This window comes from Anabrus simplex, chromosome 1 (assembly GCF_040414725.1).
Source record: "Anabrus simplex isolate iqAnaSimp1 chromosome 1, ASM4041472v1, whole genome shotgun sequence".
Classification (NCBI taxonomy): domain Eukaryota; kingdom Metazoa; phylum Arthropoda; class Insecta; order Orthoptera; family Tettigoniidae; genus Anabrus; species Anabrus simplex.
In genome coordinates this window covers 842714310-842737465 of record NC_090265.1, presented here as the reverse complement: position 1 = coordinate 842737465, position 23156 = coordinate 842714310, and positions in this window count along the sequence as shown.

The following is a 23156-nucleotide window of genomic DNA, read 5'->3' as shown; positions in this document are numbered from 1 at the left end:
TAACAACAGCGGACTACAAGTTCGAAAATCAGGTACAAAAACTAGAGAGAATTATCAACATGTTAATATCGAAGGGATGAGCATTATAGTTCTGAACAGGTACACTATTTCATAAGAGCATGTTTGCTCCACTAACTTACATATCCTAGGAGTCTGAGCTCCAAAGTCAATATAGTCCAGCCTCTCAGAGGCATAAATTTCTTACAGCGCACACGATTATATCTGACAATCTACAAATCAAGTATAACAGTGATAGTGAAAATGAAAATACACAGTCCGTTTCCAGTCATTCGACCGGGTCAGGAATGGAATGCAATGATATTGGAGAGTGTTGCTAGAATGAAAGTTGACAGGGAAAACCGGAATACCCGGAGAAAAACCTGTCCCACTTCCACTTTTCCCAGCACAAATCTTATCTTCTGCTCATCTTGCGATACATAAATTTTGAGAAAACATATATAAGTCGGAGTATCTCTTGATAGAGAGGCTATTCTAGTTTTTTTTTTGAAGTAAAGTCGTCTTGATTGTGTTTCCGAAGTAGTCGAAGTTCGGGCTGTCGCACCCAGAGTTGAGGGAAAGAGCGGCAGTTGCTGCTGATGTCAGTATGGGGTCGCCCGGACCTCCAAAGTGCCCTGAGATACCATCTTCCCGGTAACTGAGGGGTGCAGCCAAGGCGATGGCCACCAAGGACCAAGTACCACAGTCCAGTCCAAGGATACAGTGGGAGGTTGAGACCAGTCTCCCAGCTCCCAATGATGACAGTTCCAAAGGAGGCAGTTTAATATGGAGTCTAGGCCGGGACGAGCCGGGCCCATACCCCGCACCGGCGTCTCTCTCAGGTTGACATGATGTAGCATCGGATGGAAGTTGTTCACTGTAAAATTCAATTTTGGGGGCAACAATAACGGTAGCTCTGGTGGTGCTACGTACATTATGGAGCAGATAAGTTTGGCGACTTGGGAGGATGGGCACACGGAGTTTCTGACTCATGTTTGGAGGCAGGGGCCGTAATGGCAGAATGGTTTAGAAATGATAGGGGGGAAGGTTTTCACAAAAATATTTTTCCAGAAACCAAGGTTAACTTAGGGAGTAAAATAAATAAATAAATAAATAAATAAATAAATAAATAAATAAATAAATAAATAAATAAATAAATAAATAAATAAATAAATAAATAAATAAATAAATAAATAAATAAATAAATAAATAAATAAATATTTTGACAACCACCAGGGGAATAAGGCCTCCTTATTCTTACTTGCTTACATAAAACTAACTTAAACTAATAGGTTACTAAGGAAAGTAATATAATTAATTCAGCAACGTCATCACTAGGTGACATACAATGAAAAAAAAACCGGCCTTCACACAGGTTTTACTTGAGACAGGTGAACACGAAAAATCCTTTCGGTCTCCGGATTACACACCAAGAGGGTGACGGGAGTCAGAAAATCAAGGATGATACAAGGTCCATGAAATCTGGGGGCAAGCTTGCCCTCTGGAACAAAATTTTTAGCCATGACCTGATCTCCAACTTTACAATTGATGGGTTTTCGTCCACGGTCATACCTCATTTTTACTCTCTGGTGATAGGACTTAAGATTATTTCTATCTTTTCTCCATAGATCTCGGATATTCTCTGGATCTATTGTCTCTGGTAACAGCTCATTTATGGACCATTTGTTGGACAGGGGAGTGTTTGGGACAAACTTAAACATAAGAATACACGGGAGAAAACTTGTATGACTCATGATCGGCCGAGTTAAAGGCTAATGATAACCAATGTAAGGACCTATCCCAACGAGAATGATCTTCCTGATGGAAAGCAGTAAGAGCAGATCGAAGATCGAAGGCTGTGGGTAGTACGCGGATGTAGTGACATAAGAAATAGAGAGATCAAACCAGAACTTACGAATAAATTTGAATGCCTTAGCGTTATCTGAAACAATATACTGGCAGGGTCCAAAAGATGCAAATGTATAATTGAGACAAGAAATAATAGTTTGTGCAGTGGCAAGCCTGGTCGGAAACAGCCATGAGAAACGTGTAAAACCATCAACACACACAAGAATGAATTTATTCTCATTCCCTTTAAATTGGGGGAAAGGTCCAACATAATCGATATACAATCGCTGCGTAGGGCGAGAGGTGTGGTGTGATGACAATAGCCCAACCTTAGTAGTCAATGTGGGCTTGCTAATCAAACAGGACTTACAGGTTTTAACCAGTTCTCTAATTTCGCCGTCCATACTCTTCCAGATAAGCATTTCCCTTATCTTCTCTCTGGTTTTAAAGATGCCCAGATGTCCCCCTAATGGAGTCTCATGGTAATACTTGAAATTCATAGGTAATAGAACTGCTGGTACCACAATTTATACTTTTGATGGTGTCTTGAATGGCAACACAGGACTCCAATTCTCATAACACAAGGGACGACATGTTCCCCAGAAGAAAGGGTTTCCATAATAGGAGCCAGCGCCGGATCTTCACGCAGGCGTATGTCTATGTTATGATATAGCATAGCATAGGGGCGTCAGTTAGAATAGCACTCGTATATAGAGTATTTGGCCTCTTGAGGTGACAAGGTCCGGGAAGAATAGGCAGTGGGCCGCCTTCCGAGTTTGGATTCTTGAAGAAGAACCGCAGCGACCGCAGATGAAGAGGCGTCGGTCTGTCAAAAATTCCTTCATTATATCTGGCCCTAGAGAGACTTTAGCCCTCGGCTACTGACGTGGAGTCTCACAGACTCATGTAGATGATAGGTCATCCACTTCCCTTAAAACCTTTCATTCTACATCCTTGTTCTTCCTGGTACGTTCATCTTTCATTGTCTCAAGCAATTGCGCAGCAGATCATTATTGAGCAATAATGTAGAACCGAAGTAATAAAGTCTGAAGTAGTATAGTAGTCTCACGGACTCCACGTCAGTACGATGAAGTACGAGTCAGTTTTGTAATCAGATATGATAAAATAAATACATTCTGTAAATGTTTATCTATCATACCTTATGATGTAGTAATCTGGTATTTATTCATTCAGCACAGTTTAGTTTTCATTTGACGAGAACAAATGTGAAATGTTTCGGTCTTAAAGTATGTCAGAAAGCACGTCACGTCGAATCTTACACTAAACCGTTTCCTACAATGCATGCTAAACTCATTGATAATACTTTGCTCATGCCTTATAATACCAGTCTATAATTTGAAAAGTATTTCAGGGAGTCTCCCAGACCCAACGTCAGTAACTATGTTATTAAATTCGCACCTCAGCAGTTGAGAGTTAAGGACGTCGAAAGTTCGCACTCTTGACATTGCAACATATATCATGACTGAAAACTGGCTGAGATGAAACCTGCACGTTCCAGTGTTTCCCCTTGAGTTTTATTGATCGTGGTACATAATGCCAAGCGAATTGTCAATCGGTTCAGCCATTCTCTCAAACTCGCGGTAATAAAATCAGCCTAGTGTTTTAAATGATTATATAGAAGACGATAAAGGTAGAGCTACACAGAGACAGTAACATTGCGCTGAATAGCTTCTTCTCGACTAGGCGACTCTCCGCAACACAGCACAGAGCGGAACAGCTGACTATAGGTGGGCCGGTACAAGGTTGCACTTGACAGTTATAGTTCATGTTGGCATTACTACAAAAAATGTCACCCGTCAGTCAGAACGACCAATCCATTACTTTTTATGTCAGATACAGTTAATCGATTTTATACATATTAGTTCGTATTTAATTCTGTAGAGTGCGTATAACCTTTGATATACTTACAAAAACATGAGCATTAAAAAAATTGTAATGTTTGAGCGAGCTGCAAAATAAAGATGAACTATTTTCATTTGGTTGTTGGCAATATGGCTAGTATAGTGGTGCCATCTACAACTACCTTGACTTCCGTATTGAAGTGTTGCCGCTTGTCTGTCGTTGCTAGCACGTGGTCAGGTGTGGTTCGCGCGTTGATGAAAGTGGTGTTTTTTTTTTTTTTGTGAGATAACTGTGATTTTTTTGTAACTAGTGCAGTGCGATGTCACGAAAACGACAATATGATGAATCGCGAAGTGATAATCCTTTGCGCCGAGGAGTGCCCCTTAATAGTCAGGCATGTGAATTAGTGCGGAGAACTCGCGAGTTTTACGAGAGGGAGAGGGAATTCGTACGTTTGCATGGTCGTCCCTCTGTTCCTGCAGATCAAGTCGTGGAACGTACAAGTCAAACATTAGGGCTTTCAAAGCGCACTGTGGTTCAGAAAGGTGTTCTCCTCCAGGAACTGAAGGAAAAATGGACTGGGGAAGCTAGCAGTGGCGGAAACAGGGCTGAGAGTGGGGACTTGTTTCTTAGCACTCCAGGAAAGAAACGATTTAAGCCATCTCCTGTAACAGGAATTGATTCTTTCCAGGCTGATGCAATACGTAGACACGTGTACGATTATTACAGCAGGAAGGAATACCCTGTGGTGGCAAAATTACTAGTCTCCCTTAAACAGAAAAATCTTTTCTCCGGGGGTAAAACTTCCTTAAAATCGGTATTGTGAGCCTTAGGTTTCAGATACAAAAACTGAACGGAAGAAAACTGTTGCTTGAAAAGTCGCACATCGTGATGGCTAGGACTATTTTTTAAAATAAACTTGTCAGTAAGGATCTCCAGGTTGGATGAGACGTGGGTGAATGCTGGGGAGTGCATTGATAGATCTTGGACTGATGACAGTCCTAAAAGCTCCGGTAATCAACCGACTGGGAAGGGCGCCAGATTAATAATAGCGCACGCAGGTTCATCCAGTGGTTTTGTGGAAGGTGGTCTTCTAATGTTCCGATCGAAAAAAACCGGTGATTATCACGAAGATATGGACCATGTTCGCTTTTTAGATTGGTTTAAGAAGCTCCTGCAACAGCTCAAAGGCCCTTCCGTCATTGTTATGGACAATGCACCTTACCACTCGGTAATAATGGACAAGACCCCTACTTCGAGCGCCCGTAAAGAATTGTTAGTGGAATGGCTGCAGGCAAGAAATATCCCAGCGCATATGGGTATGACTAAATTAGCCTTTATGCACTGGTGAAACAAAACAAACCGGTTTCACCGACGTACGTAGTTGATGAGGTAGCGAAGGAACAAGGACACGAGGTTGTTAGGTTGCCGCCGTACCACTGTCACTTCAACCCTATTGAATTGGTATGGAGTGATGTGAAACGTTACGTTCGCACAAATAACAAATCCTTCACAATTACTGAAGTGGAAAGACTGTTCCGAGAGGGTATTGCTCTAGTGGATGCGGCTTCTTGGAGGAAGAAAGTTAGCCATGTCGCAACATTAATTAACTCGGCGATGGCCATAGATGGCATCATCAGTGACTGTCAGGTGTTGATGATCTGCCTGGACGATGACGACGACGACGACGACAACAACAACAACGAAGGCGACGGTAGTGATGGCAGTGATCCGGAGGGTATAGAACCTCTACCAATGTAAACAAGGTAAGAAGAATAACTTTTCTGAATCTTCTTAAATTTAATAGATTTTACTCGAAATCTTTTGTGTTAGCACCGGTGTATATTATCGTAACATTTATTGGTGTATTTAAAGTGAGTTTCTTGTCTGCCGATTTCTTCCGCATTCTCTAACATTGCGATAATAAGAACTTCGTAGTAGATTTATCTCGTATCATTTTGTGTGATATATTTCATTGTAAACTTAATCGGTGTCTTGAAAGTGCGATTGTTATCGGCCGATTTCATTTGTATCGTGTATCGTCGCGATGGCATTAAAAACATTTCTCTCATGTTTCTAAAATCTTACGTGTCGTGCAATCAGCTGTTGCCATGGCGACAACATCGCTTCGTGCACCACTGCAGTGTGACCAACATTTTGCGTAGCTGTCATGTGCAACCTTACGCCGGCCCACCTATAGGAAGACGTCCAACTGCGCAGTCGTTCTTGCCCCCTTCCACCTCACCTCTCGCATTGGATGCTTCAGGGCTCCCACAGTCCAGGTGGCCTTGAAGTACTGGTGAGCGTGTTGGCCAATCAGAATGATAACTTGTCTTTAATACTTTAAAAATATACGGTAAGAAACGTTTATGCTTTTAAAGACATTCTGCAAATACACAGGCTAAGAGCTTTCGTCAGAAAGTTTTACGATGTCAATCGACTCAGTCGTTCTCTCAAACTTGTGGTAACAAACATCAGCTTAGTGTTTTAAATATATAGATAATGGCGGTCATAATTTACTCAATTTCTTGGAAATAATCCACAGGATTAAATACTTCTAGGCCTACTATTGCTGGTAACTGTCAGTGATCAATAGTAAGAAATGCGTAGCATTAGCGCAGTTACCATACGTTCTTTTTTTTTTTTTTCAGAAATGTCCTATTTTTCGTTAGGAGGATGGGAACCCGGTCGGGTTTTCTTTTCAGATTAAAAATCCGGGTTTTCAAAGTTTTCTACAAATCCTTAAAATTTAAAACGAAGTAACAATCCATCCACTTCGGTCGCGATCGTCAATGAAATCGTTACACATTCCCTGATATTGGTCTATTGGCCCATATCACGCAAAAACAATCAAACACGGTCTTCTCTCTCTCATGTCGCGTTTTCTTTTCCTTATTGAATCACGGTGGATGCAGTTAGTTGGTTATCTCTTTGTTATTGTATTTGGTTGATTTCATTTGAAAACAGAAAAGCCGAAACAAGAATTCAAGTTGACTACTACTGCTAATACTATTATAACGTTTTCATTCCGTCCCCGAAGGGGACGGCGGGCCTCCTAGACGGTAACCCCGTCTCTCAGGCCAGGGAGATTTGTATCGGAGAAGGACATGCGCTGTGAATATGAGAGGGTTGGTGACCGTGGCATATACTAACTGCCCCGGCTTTCGCCTTAGTGCAGGAGAATGGCTGATGAACTTAAAAAATGTACGGTTGTTTCCGAAAAAGGCGTGACGATTTTGAAGCTGAATGCAAGTCCACTGTTTGCAATATAGGTACTAAGTTTCGGTACCAAACACAGGGTATTTAGATTTAGAAGCCGATGTGGAAAGTAACGAAACCAGCAAGATGTCACACCTGCAGTGAGGGACACCCAGCATATTCCAACGTGTGTAGAGACATTGCGTACGAAATGGTAGAGACCGTCCAGCTCCTTCTGCAGATCGCCCGAACTTATCCCTCCCTCCGGGTACGTACAGTTGACACCTACACCACTCTTTCCCCTTCTCTCTTCAGTATACCTACAATCGAAGACATGATCCTTTATTCCCTCGTTCGACAACAAGCATACCGACACTGACGATCGGGAGTGGGAGATGTCAGCAAGACGCACAGGACGTGACTATGCTCTCGTTCAGTCCAACATCCCTCAACAACCTTTTCGGATCTTCGTTACAGCCGACTGTCGAAAGTATCTACAATTCGGTCAAGTTCGAGTTGGGCCCACGGTCAAAACATTCCCCTGCGGATTACTATCGATCCTCGATGGATCGAGGTCTAGTTGCGCCCCTGTTCAAGGGGTTAGGTTTCTCTATTTGTTAATGTTCAGCCGCTCGTTTTTATATGAATGTCTTTCTTAATATTAACAAGTATCAAAATTATGTTATAGACTAGCTGATGTACCCGTGCTTCGCTACGGGATTCTCAGAAAGACTGACTTTGTGGTTTTCTTAACCTGAAATCAACATAGGTCATTACAAAAACGTAAGTATGAATGTAGCGATTAAAAGCAATGCTATAATATAAAATACTCGATCAAATGGAAAGCCGCACGTTTTATCACTTTTAACGAACAGTGCTGCGGTTAGATTACGGTGCCAATCTAATAGTCCAAAGTTCCAGAGCTGGGATGACCAGGCCGCAGATTGCCATGAACACTCATCTGCCATAATTCCGCTAAATATGCACACTGTTCATTCCAATCAGTGCCTCAGGGATTGAATAGCCTGAATGCTATGATGATCCAGTGTGTTACGTACCAGTAGTATCAGAAAATTTATAAACCAGGGGAATGTCATGCTAAAGAAGAAAGTTATCTAACTCCCCACCTACTTCCCATCAATATTCAGGCAGGCTGTTACACTCTGTACGACTGGGCGAGTTGACCGTGTGGTTAGCGGTGCGCAGCTGTGAGCTTGCATCCGAGAGATAGTGGATTCGAACCCCATTGTCGGCAGCGCTGATGATGGTATTCCGTGGTTTTCCACTTTCACACCAGTCAAATGCTAGGCCTGTACCTTAATTAAGGCCTAAGGTACTCCTAGCCCTTTCCTATACCATCGTCCCCATAAAACCTATCTATGTCGGTGTAAAGTAAATCAAATAAAAAATACTCTGTAAGCAGCAGTAATCCTATCTACCGGAGATGAAGGGCAACAGATGACACAAAGCACATCACGACAAACAATGGTCAATGTAATGTTATTGTTGATCAATGTTATGAGCTTTCTATATTGTAGGCCTTCACATTTAGTTTTCTTTCGTCTCTGTGATTTGTAAAATATTTTATACCATAAACTGTAGTGTAGTTTCTTATTCTCCGACTTAACATACCGATTTTCATTAAACACTGTTTACCCATTTCTGGTTACTCGGCGCTGATATGGACTTAGTATCAAAAATCCAAAATCATGAATATCTTTGTGATCATAGCCAGTATGGTAACAATGTATAAGACATGAATAATAGGAAATTTAATACTATATAACCCTAGTTATGTAGCATTCATCGATTACACCTCTAATAAGAAATATTTGAGAATTACATTTTAGGCCTTCCCCTAAACTACCATTTGACTCAGCGTGAATAAAATACTTTACAGCCTGGACTATAGCGACTTATTTCCTGACTTTGCATACCGATTTTCATCAAGATAGGACTACTAATAACAACAATATTTGAGAATTATATTTTGCTAGGGGCTTTGCGTCGCGCCGACACAAATAGGTCTTATGGCGACGATGGGATAGGAAAGGCCTAGGAGTTGGAAGGAAGCGGCCGTGGTCTTAATTAAGGTACAGCCCCAGCATTTGCCTGGTGTGAAAATGGGAAACCACGGAATTATATTTTAGGCCTTCCCCTAAACTACCATTTTCTCAGCGTGAATACAATTATTGATAGCCTAGATTGTAGCAACTTATTCCCCAACTTTGCATACCCATTTTCTTTAAAATACGACCACTAATAACACAAATAGTTGAGAATTCAATTTTAGGCCTTCCCCTAAACTACCATTTCACTCAGCGTGAGTAAAATGATTTATAGTCTAGATTGTAGAGGCTCATCCCCCGACTTCACATACCGATTTTCATTAGACCACTAATAACATAAATAGTTGAGAATTCAATTTTAGGCCTTCCCCTAAACTACCATTTCACTCAGCGTGAGTAAAATGATTTATAGACTAGATTGTAGAGGCTCATCCCCTGACTTCACATACCGATTTTCATTAAATTCTCTTCAACCGTTTTCTCGTGATGCGTGTACATACATACATACATACATACATACATACATACATACATACATACATACATACACACAGACAGACAGACAGACAGACAGACAGACAGACAGACAGACAGACAGACAGACAGACAGACAGACAGACAGACAGACAGACATTACGGAAAAGTAAAAAGTGCATTTTCTTGTTACTATGGACATGACAGATACAGAAATACCATTATTTTCAAATTCTGAGCAATGTACAGACAAAACTCTTATTTTATATATATAGATACCAGTTAAAGGCAGTTATTAGTAACTGACATTATTTCGTCCCCATTTAATGATTACCGCAATAACGTCTTAATTAAAACTTCTTTTTAACAAACGTGAAATAATGTTAAAAATGCATATATGATTAAATCATTACTTAATCACTAAACCTAATCTTAGCAAACCTAACCTAACCTAACCTAACCTTACCAAACATAACCTAACCTAGTTTTGAGAATGGACTCTACATCGCATTTCAAACTTATTTTAACTGTATACTTTAACTGATTTCCAAACGTTGTGACAACTGGGGGCAGTTCCATGAGGGCAATTCGACCCTCACTCCGAGCAAACCGTCGTTTTTATGGATATCACTAACCGTGGGCCTAACTTAACATCCCCCTATAATTCGTATGCGGTTTAACCATGGAACATTTCTGACAAACCTTTTCCGCATAGGACGGATCAATTCTTCACAGCGTCAGTGTCAATCCCCAGGAACTGGTGACTTGAATCACATTCTATTCTAATGTGCGTATTATTCTGGACCAAGGTTTCATTTCATGAATATATTGCTACGTTTGGGACTTCTCTTTCCAACGACATTTTCCTTGCTTCTGGATGTAAAAACTTAGAAGTTCTAGCAACACTGATGACATTTTAAAAATCGTGTGGTATTAGAATATAAAAGTGTAATTAAGATGTGATATGTGTTACTTGGATTGAATATGGACATGGAATAAAATGTAAGTAAAACCTTGATTGTATGGTAATATATGGTGTAAAGTTTTCTGTATTGTTGCTCTGCGTATATTGTTTTATGCTTATGTCTGTGATGACCAAATGTTAATGTAGCCAAAATTCAAGAAATTAAATGAAAAAAGACATGATCCGTTTCTTAACAGTTTCCCTATGCAACATCCATCCGCTACCTAAGTCTCTCTCATCTCCAGGCAGCCGCCACTCAAACATTGAATCTCCATTTTCAAAGTACTCACTCCGGGCTTACTCATTTTCATTTCATCCTTTTGGGAACTCTTGTCTAAATTACACAGTAAAACCCCGTTCCTGGTTCTGTCAACTAGGTCAGTCTGCTCATCATCCCGTTATAGCTCGTATATATAGTATCTCTATTAGCTCCACATTTCCATTCACAACACACTGTTGGCGATCATCCAAGCCTGGGGAACAATAGGTTAAACGTTAATGTTATTTCTCCAACTACACTGCCGAAAAAAAAGAGCCACATCTTCAAGAAATGCGTTCATTGGCACCAGGATATAATCCAGTATGTGCATATTGAGGGGTTGTTGTGCAATTTGTCACAGACATCGGCGATCAGATGGCGCTCAGGAGGCCTGTCCGTGCGCACTCTGTTTTGAGGCAGTAACCGTGCTGAGGTTAGTGGTCAACAGTGTTTGCAACATTCATTCTAGGGTAAAACCACGCCTCGTCAACGAGTACGTGCTCCTGTTGAACAACTGTAGCCATTTGAACGTGGTCGTATTGTGGGCCTGCGGAAAGCTGGATGGAAGTATCGACGGATTCCTCCACATGTAGGGAACAACGTAACGGTGGTATGTCACTGCTTTCATCAGCGGTCAGTGCAACATTCCCACCCCCGTAGACCAGGCTCCGGACGTCCGCGTAGTACAGACGCACGTCAAGATCGACGCATTGTGCGAGCAGCGGTGGCCAACTGAACATCATCCAGGAACGAAATCCGGTCACATGTGGCACCTGCTGTGTCAACAAGGACTAGTGGGAGCCGTCTGCTTGAGCAGGATTACAATCACGTGTCCACGAACCTACTATGCTGGCGTAGTAGGGGGAGAGGTGATATTCCCCACGTGGCGCGTCCCAGGTGGCGGATAGGGGGGTCCTAACCGGCTTGCCGGCGGACTTGAAGGAAATAAAATACCTCTCGCGGACCAAACACACAACCCCCTGTGGGTGGGGGAAGCAGACGAAGAATACACCCAGGGTATCCCCTGCTTGTCGTAAGAGGCCACTAAAAGGGGCGACCAAGGGATGATTAAATTAGAACCATGATACTACTTGTAATTAGTACCATCACGCAGGGAACACCATGGGTCGCTTTTACTTGCGCGTAGTACCACTATGTCAGGTACACAATAGGTTTGTGATTAGTAGCGACAGTGTATGCTCAGGATGCATTTTACAGTTCCTGTGATTCGTACCACTATATGAGCGACACCATGGGTGAGCGACACCATGGTTCTGCCTTGCCTATGATTAGTACCCACTACTTGAGGAACATCACGGGATAGTGCGAATCCCTGTGGTTAGTCCACTTATGTGAAGAACACCATAGGTTTGTGTTACATGTGCGCATTACATTACCTGTGAGTACTACCATAATGTGTGGAATACCGTGATTCTACGCTACTTTTGATCAGTACCGCAACATGACAAATACCATGGTTCTACTTTCCTAGCGATAATTACCATTATGAGGGACCGAAGACCTGGATTTTTGACCCGTTTAGACTACAAGCATCATCGATTCAGTATTGTGCTTTAGGAGCAGTCCCTTGGTCAGTAATACTATTGTTTAACGCTAGTTTCTGGGAATGTGGGGCATTGCGGGTCGGATCCACTGATTGTTTTAACTTCATATCCAGCCATTCATTCTTCGTCATCACGTTTTGAATTCTGGTCAGTGGAGCATTATGGATTTTTAATTGTCCTTACATTTCATCTTATTTCGTGCCATTAGGGGCCGATGACCTAAAGTAGATGTTAGGCCCCTTTAAACAGCAAGCATCATCATCATCATCATCATCATCATGATGATCACGTGTGCCTCTGGCCAGGCTAGCACTGACACCACGACACCGCCAAGCATGGCTGAAAGAGTCGACTGGAGAGGGGAATGGCGCTCTGTTGCCTTCAGTGACGAGAGTAGGTTTTGGTGGTATGCAAGTGATGGACATAGATAGAAGTGTACGGCGTAGACCTGGTGAACGGCCTGTTCCGGAGTACATTCTTCCACGACACCCAGGTCCCACCCCAGGCTTCATGATGTTAAAATTCGCGGTCACAGTTGGTATTTCTGCAGGGTAATGTAACCAGTGCCCGCTACATTGCACAAGTTGTTGTTCCCGCGCTACTGCCATTTCTTCGAATGGCGTATGGCTTTTAGTGCCGGGAGTGCCCGAGGACATGTTCGGCTCGCCAGGTGCAGGTCTTTTGATTTGACTCCTGTAGGCGACCTGCGCGTCGTGATGAGGATGAAATGATGAAGACGACACATACACCCAGCCCCTGTGCCAGCGAAATTAACCAATGATGGTTAAAATTCCCGACCCTGCCGGGAATCGAACCCGGGACCCCTGTGACCAAAGGCCAGCACGCTAACCATTTAGCCATGGAGCCGGACGACAGGAGGGTGATGTGCTTTTTCAGCAGATGGGGGCTTCATTCATTATATTCCAAGATTTATTACAGCCCAACAAATGGATTTTCAAGCATTTCTTATACAATTGGTTTAGATGTTTTACATGTACCAGAATAATAATAATAATAATAATAATAATAATAATAATAATAATAATAATAATAATAATAATAATAATAATAATAATAATAATAATAATAAAGTAAAAATGTATTTAAAAATAAAAATATCAATCTGCTTCTGTACAATTTAATATCTAAAAACGCAAATATCAAGATATATCAACTAACGTTTAGTGTATCTTAAGCCAATCTCTTTTTTCACGTTTAGCCTGTTGTATAATCAATATCGAGCATATATTCAAAATATTGTACATATATTTATCTACATACGAATACAATTCAGTCACGCAGTAATTCATTCATTCATTCGTTCTGCTGCCATTCATTTATATGCATAGTGTCTGTTAAATGTGAAGGAAAACTCTGTACAGACTTATAACAAATAAATAAATAAATAAATAAATAAATAAATAAATAAATAAATAAATAAATAAATAAATACTTATCTATATAAATTACGAAGCCATGCCTCGAATCAAAAACGTTTAGCCAAGAGGCCGGCAACTCCCATATTCGCCCTAACCCTTGAAATCGAACCTGCATCACATCTCCCTAACCCGTCTGCATCTCTCGGCTAGGAAGAGGGCGTAACCTTCTAGGTGTCCTGCCTCCCTATTCAGGGGAGGAATGAAACCTTATCATAGATAACTACGAATTACAGAAAACAATGTTCGAGAATACAAATGTTTTAGTCTAATTGTGTGAAGCACCATAATAGTTACAAATTACTAGACTGTGGCGTCTCCGAAAATCGTAAAAGTAGTTTGTGGGACGTAAAGTAAATATTTATTATTATTATTACTATTATTATTATTATTATTATTATTATTATTATTATTATTATTATTATTATTATTAATATTATTATTACAGCTCCATGGCTAAGTGGTTAGCGGGCTGGCCTTCGGTCACAGGGGTCACGGGTTCGATTCCCGGCAGGGTTGGGAATTTTAGCCATAACTGTTTAATTCCCCTGCCACGGGGACTGGGTGTATGTGCCGTCGTCATCATCATCATCATCATCATCATCATCATCATGAGGCGCAGGTCACCTACGGACGTCAAATCAAAAGACCTGCACCAGGGCTCTCCGGAGGCCACACGGCATTTTTCTTTATTATTATTATTATTATTATTATTATTATTGTTATTATTATTATTATTATTATTATTATTATTGAACAGACGAGGTGAATGGAGGAGGATAGGTTACCTGGGAGAATAATGGACTCTGTTATGGAGGGTAAAACAAGTAGAGGGAGACCAAGACGACGATGGTTAGATTCACTTTTAATGTTTTAAAGATAAGAGGTATAAGAACTAAACGAGGCCACAGAACTAGTTACAAATAGAGGATTGTGGCGGCGATTAGTAAATTCACAGGGGCTTGCAGACTGAACGCTGAAAGGGATAACCGTCTAAAATGAAGACGTACAGTATGTACCTATTCTATTCGTACGGGCTGTTTGCTTTAGTACTTCAACGCACTGCCAGAAAATAATAAACTGAAAAGGATTTTATTCACTCAACATACATTCAACAAACCTTTCAGGAAACATATATCTACTGTATCTGTCTGCAATCATGTTAACCAAACATACAGCTTCTAATAAAGAAAAGCGTGCCCATAATCTTGTTTCATTCCTATTCGTACAAGCAAACTGAACAGTTGAAATAAACAAAAATATAAGGGTTCCTGGAACATGTTAGTATCTAGTGGAATGTCCCTAAGACTTTTAATTGCCTGACATCGTCGCCGCATAGAATACACTAATTTCGTGAACATTTCGGGGCTGATTTTCTGCCTTTCCTGAAGAATTACACTTTTAAGTTCCTCCTTCGTAGGCATACGTTGCCTACGGAGATTCCTCATCAACGTAGCCCAAAGATGTTCGATGGGATTTTAATCCGGAGACTGGGAAGCTGTTCTAAGCTGCTTAGGAATGTTCCAGATCAACCATGTCTTTTTAATATCAGCAGTGTGTTTTGGGTCATTATTATGCTGGAATATATAAACAGGTGGCATCCCCTATTTTCGGCACTCTGCTTCACGTTTGCCCACGGGATTGCATTATAGCCCTCCTTGTTCATTATTCCGTCGATGAAATGTATATTACCCACACCTCTGGCTGACATACAGCCTCAAAGTATTACAGACTCACCACCGTATTTTACAGTTGGGAGTGTATTCGCCACGTCATTGTACGTACCATTTTTTCACCATATTTTGTGGGTGCAATCTGACCCAAGAAAGGTTTATTTTTGTCTCATCAGACCAGACAACATCATTCTAGAATTCTTTCTCCTTGTTTATATGCTCCTTAGCGAATATCAGTATAAGCCGTCTGTTTTATATACTTACATATGGCCTCTTCCGAGGGATTCTTCCATAGTACCCATGCCGATACAGGATCCGACGGATGGTGGAGTTACTGATCGTCTTTCCAGTTCGTTCCTTCGTTTCTTCAATACTGGTGCACTTAATTTGGAATCTGACTTTATAAGCCGAACAACAAGCCGTTCCTTCCTTCCATTAAACACTGTCTCTTGGGTTTCCTTGGCGTGTTCTTAACAGTGCCTTTGTATTTAAATGTATTAACCACATATTGCACCGTAGAATGTGTCCTGTTGACCAGCTGTTCAATCTTTCGAAATGAAAGTCCTTTAAGTGCCAGTTTAAGTATAGAGTTCTTGAGCTCCGTACTTAAATCTGCACTCCTACCCACGTCCACCACAGATACACTAGCAAGGAGACTATCGCACTTGATCAGTCGTATGCCGTCACTGAGACTTTTCCGTGCATCGCAACCAAACGACGGCACATTAAAATCAAATATTCTTGCCTGTATGTAAATAAGTATGGTTTCCACTAACGAATTGTCATTGACAAACCATGTTTTTACCCGTAATGTACGTTTTATTTAACTTTTTCAATTGTTAATGTGAATATACGAGACTTGATAAGAAATTGAAGCCTGTACGAATAACAGAGACACATACTGTATGAAGGTTTGTTGAACATACCATACTTGTGCTCTGATGAAGAAAGTATTGCCAGGTTCTGAAATAACGTGTAAAGTATCAAGTGCTCGCAGAAAAGTAGAAGTAATTGTGAACCCAGTGATTTCTCCCCTCGCTGTTGATGTCATGATTGAATTTGAACAAAGAGTCATTCCATGATGATTCAATACCTCGACTAGGAAAGTTGTGGTATACAGACTAAGCTTCTGGGCATAAAAAGCAACCCCGCTGAAAAGGCTGTAGCTATTACAGATTGTATTCACAGCACTCATGCTAAGTTCTATCTTCTTGATAAGACGATTCCATTTCATGGTGATAACCGCAACGCCATGTTTGGTCGGGAAACAAGAGCATCCACAAGCAGTATGTTCGCCAAAATTCTACAGAAAAAGAGCTTACTTGTGTGTGTTGTCCAGTTCACATTTTACCGTAAATAGCTTTACAACATGGTATGGGCACTCTTGATACAGATGTATAATCTATTGTTTTGATACTGATGATGATTAATGGCACGTGGCCTCCGAAAAGGTCTGGTGCAGGTCTTCCGTGTTGACGCCGCATACGCAACTTGTGCGTCTGTGAGGATGGGGCCCTACCTACTGTGTATTCTAATGCTGAAGACACAGCCAGCCCACCAGCCATGGAATTAACCAATGAAGGTTAAATTCCAGACTCGGCCGGGAATCGAATCCGGGACCATCTAGACCAAAGGCCGGCACGCTAACCATTTAGCCACGGAGTCGGACATGATGATGATGATGACGATGATGATGATTGTTGTTTAAAGGGGCCTAACATCTAGGTCATCGGTCCCTAATTATTGTTTTGAAAATACAGTATACAACTATTTCTCAGTATATACCGTAAGGGTCCGCCTCTGAGGTGTAATGGTTAGTGTGATTAGCTGACACCCCTGGAGGTCCGGGTTCGATTCCCGGCTCTGCCATGAAATTTGAAAAGTGATAAGAGGACTGGAATGGAGTCCACTCAGCCTCGGGAGTTCAACTGTGTAGAGGGGATTCGATTCCCGCCTGAGGCATCCTCGAAGTAGTTTTCCGTGGTTTCCCACTTTTCCTCCAGAGAAATGCTCGGATGGTTCCTAACTTAAGGCCACGGCTGCTTCCTTCCCTCTTCACTGTCTATCCCATCCAACCTTCCCATCCCCCACAAGGAATAGTTTATTCAGCATAGCAGGTTAAGTAGACTGGGCGAGGTACTGGTCCTCCTCCCCAGTTGTATTCCCCGACACAAAGTCTCACGCTCCAGGACACTGCCATTGGGACGGTAGAGGTGGGATCCCTCGCTGAGTCCGAGGGGAAAACCAACCCTGGAGGGTAAACGGATTGAGAAAGAAAGAAAGAAAAGTTGTAATTCAGCCCAATTATTTTTTTCTTGTATTTTTCTCATCGCTGTTTATAACGAATTAATAGTTGAGGGATAACATTGAGAGATCATTAAGTTGTCTCACTATATTCCCACTCTTTTACGACACTTCCCACAGCGCTGGTCACGTGCACTCCCACCTGACATTTAGCTTATTATCTAAGGAATGGCGCACATTTCATGTCGTTATCACTTACGTCATTGCACGATATAATGGACAATGGACTGTCTGGTACAGGTGAACACGAAGGCAATTGGCTTAGCAATATACTTTTCTAATATTACTGCTGTATCCTGTTCAGAATATTGCTTACAGACTTGTATTTGACGTTCATTCAGTGGCGGCTCGTGAGTTATGAATTGAGGGGGTCACGGAGACGAGAGCAGAACCAAACTAAAATAAATACATACATAAATAAATTCGTACCTCACGAGGCGCCACTGAACATTTAAGGTTTTTTGGAGACGCCAAAGTGCCGGAAGTTTGTCATGCGTCAGTCAATTTACAGACACGAGGCTGACGTATTTGAGCAACTTCAAATAATACTGGTATGAGCCGGGTTCGAACCTGCCAACTTGAGCTCTGAAGGCCAGCGCTTTACTGTCTGAAGTACTCACCTTGACATTATTATTATTATTATTATTATTATTATTATTATTTCTTAATCCGTTTACTCTCCAGGGTTGACTTTTCCCTCGGACTCAGTGAAGGATCCCACCTCTACCTCCTCAAGGTCAGTGTCCTGGAGCGTGGGATTTTGGGTCGGGGGATACAATTGTGATGGAGGGCCAGTATCTCTCCCACGCAGCCTCACCTGCTATGCTGGGGGATGGTAAGATTGGAAGAGATAGACAAGGAAGAGGGAAGGAAGCGGCCGTGGCTTTAACTTAGGTACCATACCGGTATTTGCATGGAGGAGAAGTGGGAAACCACGGAAAACCACTTTGAGGAAGGCTGAAGAGGGAATCGAACCCCCCACATCTACTCAGTTGACCTCCCGAGGCTGAGTGGATCCCGTTCCAGCCGTCGTACAACTTATCAACTGTCGTGGCAGAGCCGAGAATTGAGCTAACCACTACACCACAGAGACAGATATTATTATTATTATTATTATTATTATTATTATTATTATTATCCACAACAGTGTTATGAATACACAAAAATGAATCGCAATGCACAGGATTGAGTACGTTGTATGGTAAATAGTGAACTGAATACACTTATTGTATTGGATAGTAAATAATGAACACTGAATTAAAGAGAGCAACATCATTCGGACTGTTTTCATCCTTACGAATAAACTACTAAATATAACGATTAAATTGTTGGATTTATAAATATTACACACCGCACACCCACTTGCTTTCGCAATTACTAACACAGCACTCCAGTGTGAAAAGATAGTACCGTTAGAAACATGCAATCCGCCGTAGTCCCTAGTGCTAACAGCGAGCTCCGGACACATCGAGCTTGTGACCGAGACTCCTATAATATTTGCAGTGTTCTCCCTCACACCACTGCTCTCCAGCGGTAGGCCGGAGTCTATTAGCGGCTTATGGGATTTATACGTCTATTGTACCTGGAGTTGCCAAATCGTCTACTGCACTCGACTCGAAGAAAGGGTAAAGACTAAAGAGAGTGTGGAAGAAAGTGGTTTGGCTACCTCTCCCCACCAAACAAGGATCACTTAGAACTCGTTTACTCAGCAGGGTGCAGGGAGTGATTGACAGCTGGCTTCCAGCTCGCTTCCAGGAACTAAAGGCGTCATGTTTTATCGCCAAGTGTCCATGTAATTGGTTGCATTTATGCCATGCCTTGATTTCGATTATTTCCTCATTTAAATTTCTATTTGAAAAACAAAGAGGCTCATATCTTACAAGAGGGTGGGGGTTGGGGTGAGGGGCACGTGACCCTTTGCCTTGAAAGAGCAGCCGCCACTGCGTTCCTTGTTATCACATTACGTTCAGGGTTGCTCGTTTAGCCACTATGTGGCTATATCTGGCCATTTCGAGTGTTAAGTTAGCCACCTATTTTTGAAAAGGCCACTGGTGGCATTATGGCCGCTTTATTTTTGGCCATTTCTAGGCATATTTATTTTGGACGGTTTTATTGCGATGTTCAGAGTAATAACAGGTTTCAATATAGTTTAGACATTATGTGGAATAATTCTGAAATTAATGATAATAAAAGTAAACATATTGAAACAATTTAAATTCCTTGGAGAAATAATAACATACAACTTTGACGAGAAACCTGCATGGCAAGAAATAACTAATAAAATGATCAAAGCTCACAATTTAACATGGTCTACATACACCAAAAAATGTATATCGATCAAAACAAATTCAAACATTACAAGACGGTGGTTTCACCAGTAGATAATAATTTCGTGTGGCTATTTCTAGCCGAATGCAGCCCTTGTAAGACAGACCCTCCGATGTGGGTGGGTGTCATCTGCCATGTGTAGGTAACTGCGTGTTATTGTGGTGGAGGATAGTGTTATGTGTGTGAGTTGCAGGGATGTTGGGGACAGCACAAATACCCAGCCCCCGAACCATTTGAATTTACCAATAAGGGTTAAAATCCCCGACCCGGCCGGGAATCGAACCCAGGACCCTCTGAACCGAAGGCCAGTACGCTGACCATTCAGCTAACGAGTCGGACACCAGAAGGTGACTAACAGTTACCTTTCGTGCTCAGCCGAGACAATATCGTGCGAACGGTCCGTCCTGTGTGAGTTGTGTGCTCGTCCGTTTATGGACTGTGTTGGTGATTGTTCAAATTGGTGAATAAACTAGTGGACTTTGTACGACTACGAAGATTTATTTAAATCAGTGACCCACATGGTGATTCCACCATGTCATTTGCCCCACATACGGGGCAAATAATCAACTCGGCACTTCAAATCTGTTACCAGGAACAGTCAACCCCATCAGACTCCGCCAGAAACGGGCACAGTACCTAGATCCAACCTAGCTAATCAACATCAACTAAATTGACAACAACAAGAATTCAGCAATGCTCAGCAACAACTACACTATTGAAGTATTAATCAGCGTTAAAATCAGTCTCCATTAGTTGACCTCCCTAATGCCGCGGATGTAGAAGAAAGACAGGCCAAACGACCATGTATAACGAACAGTAACACTCAATTAGAAGCAGATAATATGTCAGGATATTCCAATGCATCTGACAGTTCCCCATCAGATTTCAATAATGTACAAAACAACAAGCTGACCCTTGAGGGTAATGACAGCAGCAGGGAAAGACCCAGAACGCCTCTGTCTCCTTCCAATAGGCCTACTCCTGCAGCCCAGCAACGCAGTAAACATACCGGATATAGTGATGCGGATGTAGGCCCTTATTATGTATTTGTGGAGAGCCTAAACCTAAACATTCATGCTATGGCAATAGGTAAAATGCTTTATGTCAACAACCCAGCTTATAAACATGACATTGTAAATATAACATCAATAGGCCGAAAGAGACTGAAAATGAAACTAAGACAGCTGCATGTGGTAATTTGTTGGTACAAGAACCTCGAAGCGTACATCAATAATATCCTGATTCACAGGCAAGGTATCATTCGCAATGTTGATACGACACTAAATGAATGAGAAATACGGACAGAAATTCAGAGTGATTTCCCAGTCGTCTCCGTCACACCAACCGAGATAGAATTCTAATTCCAGAGTGTTTGATTTCATTACGATCGCAGCGTTTACCGTCTCATGTGGTGATACTCGGCATGCACCCGGTGTGCTGTACAGCCTGTTATTATGTGTGACTAATGTTTACGTTTCGGATGTCGATCTCAGCAATGTCGTTCTACGGTTCGATGTGCGGGACCACATGCAGCTAATACGTGCCGCATGCAATCACAGCCTTGATGTGCTAATTGCAAAGGCCCGCACTGCGCAACAGATAGATTGTGATAGTACATATATCACACCCCCGAATTATATGTATAAGTTAGAGATATTATTGTCAGTATTCGATTTATTATTATTATTATTATTATTATTATTATTATTATTATTATCTGTATTTCATTTGTATGTTTTGTCATTTATATTGGTAAGCTGGAAGATATCCACATATGTAGGTATGAGTAATTTGTTTTGCACGAGTGGGAAAACATTGCTTTAATAACTCTGGTAATTTGAATGAGTCATATGGCTACCCCAGTGTCTGTTGTGATGTACTTGTGTCAGGAAATTCCATTACTCATGTATATATCCCAGCCTGATGAGATAAGCTTGTTGTTGTACCAGGGAAAATTTGGTGATTCATGTAAAACTCCCGAGTGTTTGTTTATCTCTTGGGAGAAAGGAGAAGTTCAGGGCATGTCTTGACAAGAGGTTCACTCATGATTGGCTGGCAAACACCAATCCAGACGTATCATCTGACAGGAGGGGGATGTTGATGTCTATAAAGGTTGATGATACGGCGGCAACCAAGATATTGTATAGAACATTGTAAGGAGACTTTGTATGGAACATTGTAAGGGTGATTGTAGAGGTGATTGTAGAGGTGATTGTAGAGGTGATTGTAAAGGAACGAGAAGGAAGATAACTACAACTACAACTGAGGCACTGTACGGGAAAGAAGTGGTGCTGATACACGGTACTGGAGTGACACGGCAGCAATGGACTGGACTTCAAACGTTCGTGGAGCGTAGTCTTCTTATGTTTGTGGAAAGTGGCTGATTGTGGAGAGTGCTTGCGCATTAAGTATTGTAGCACTTGTGGCGGCCTAGCATTATATGTTGGTGAAAGCTATCTCAGACTTTCCATAAATTTATATGTTGAGGATCGACAGACGTGTGTATCTATATTTGCAACAAGTGTTAAAATATGTGAACACAGTAGTACAAGGTACAGTATCTGTGTGATGTGATAACTGCCGATTGTGAGAATCGGTAAATCGAATTGATATAGAGACAGTGAAGGGTGTTTATCTTCATACATGTACATTGTTCATCGGATCATCTACAAATGGTAGCTTAGTTCTCGCTTTCGTTTTCCCACGGTTTTCATTATTGTTGTTGTTGTAAATATGGAGTCTTCCAGCAATATTTTATGTGTGTATTATATGTATAATGTTGTATGTTGATGAGGTGCTCATGCACGGAATTTGTTCAGAATATAGTTAGCTATTTTAGAATCAGTGTTATTGATAAACCTAGGTGCAGTTCCTACCTAATTAGTCGTTTTCAGGAGGATAGGTAAGGCCTGCAGCAGATGTACCAGTACGCAGCATTATGTACACGCCCTGGGATATACAGTTTATCATGCTCTTATCTAAATTCGAGGGATCCATTCTGGTGAACTCTGGCGCCCATACTACGGACATTTCGGTTAATTATGCTTATTAATTTTATTAAGTTTTTGACTAATTTTATTTATATATATTTATTTATTATTATTATCATCAAAATGTTACAAGATAGAGCCCTGCGCGGATAAATAGTATCCGCATCCGCTCCTCATCCGCATCCGCG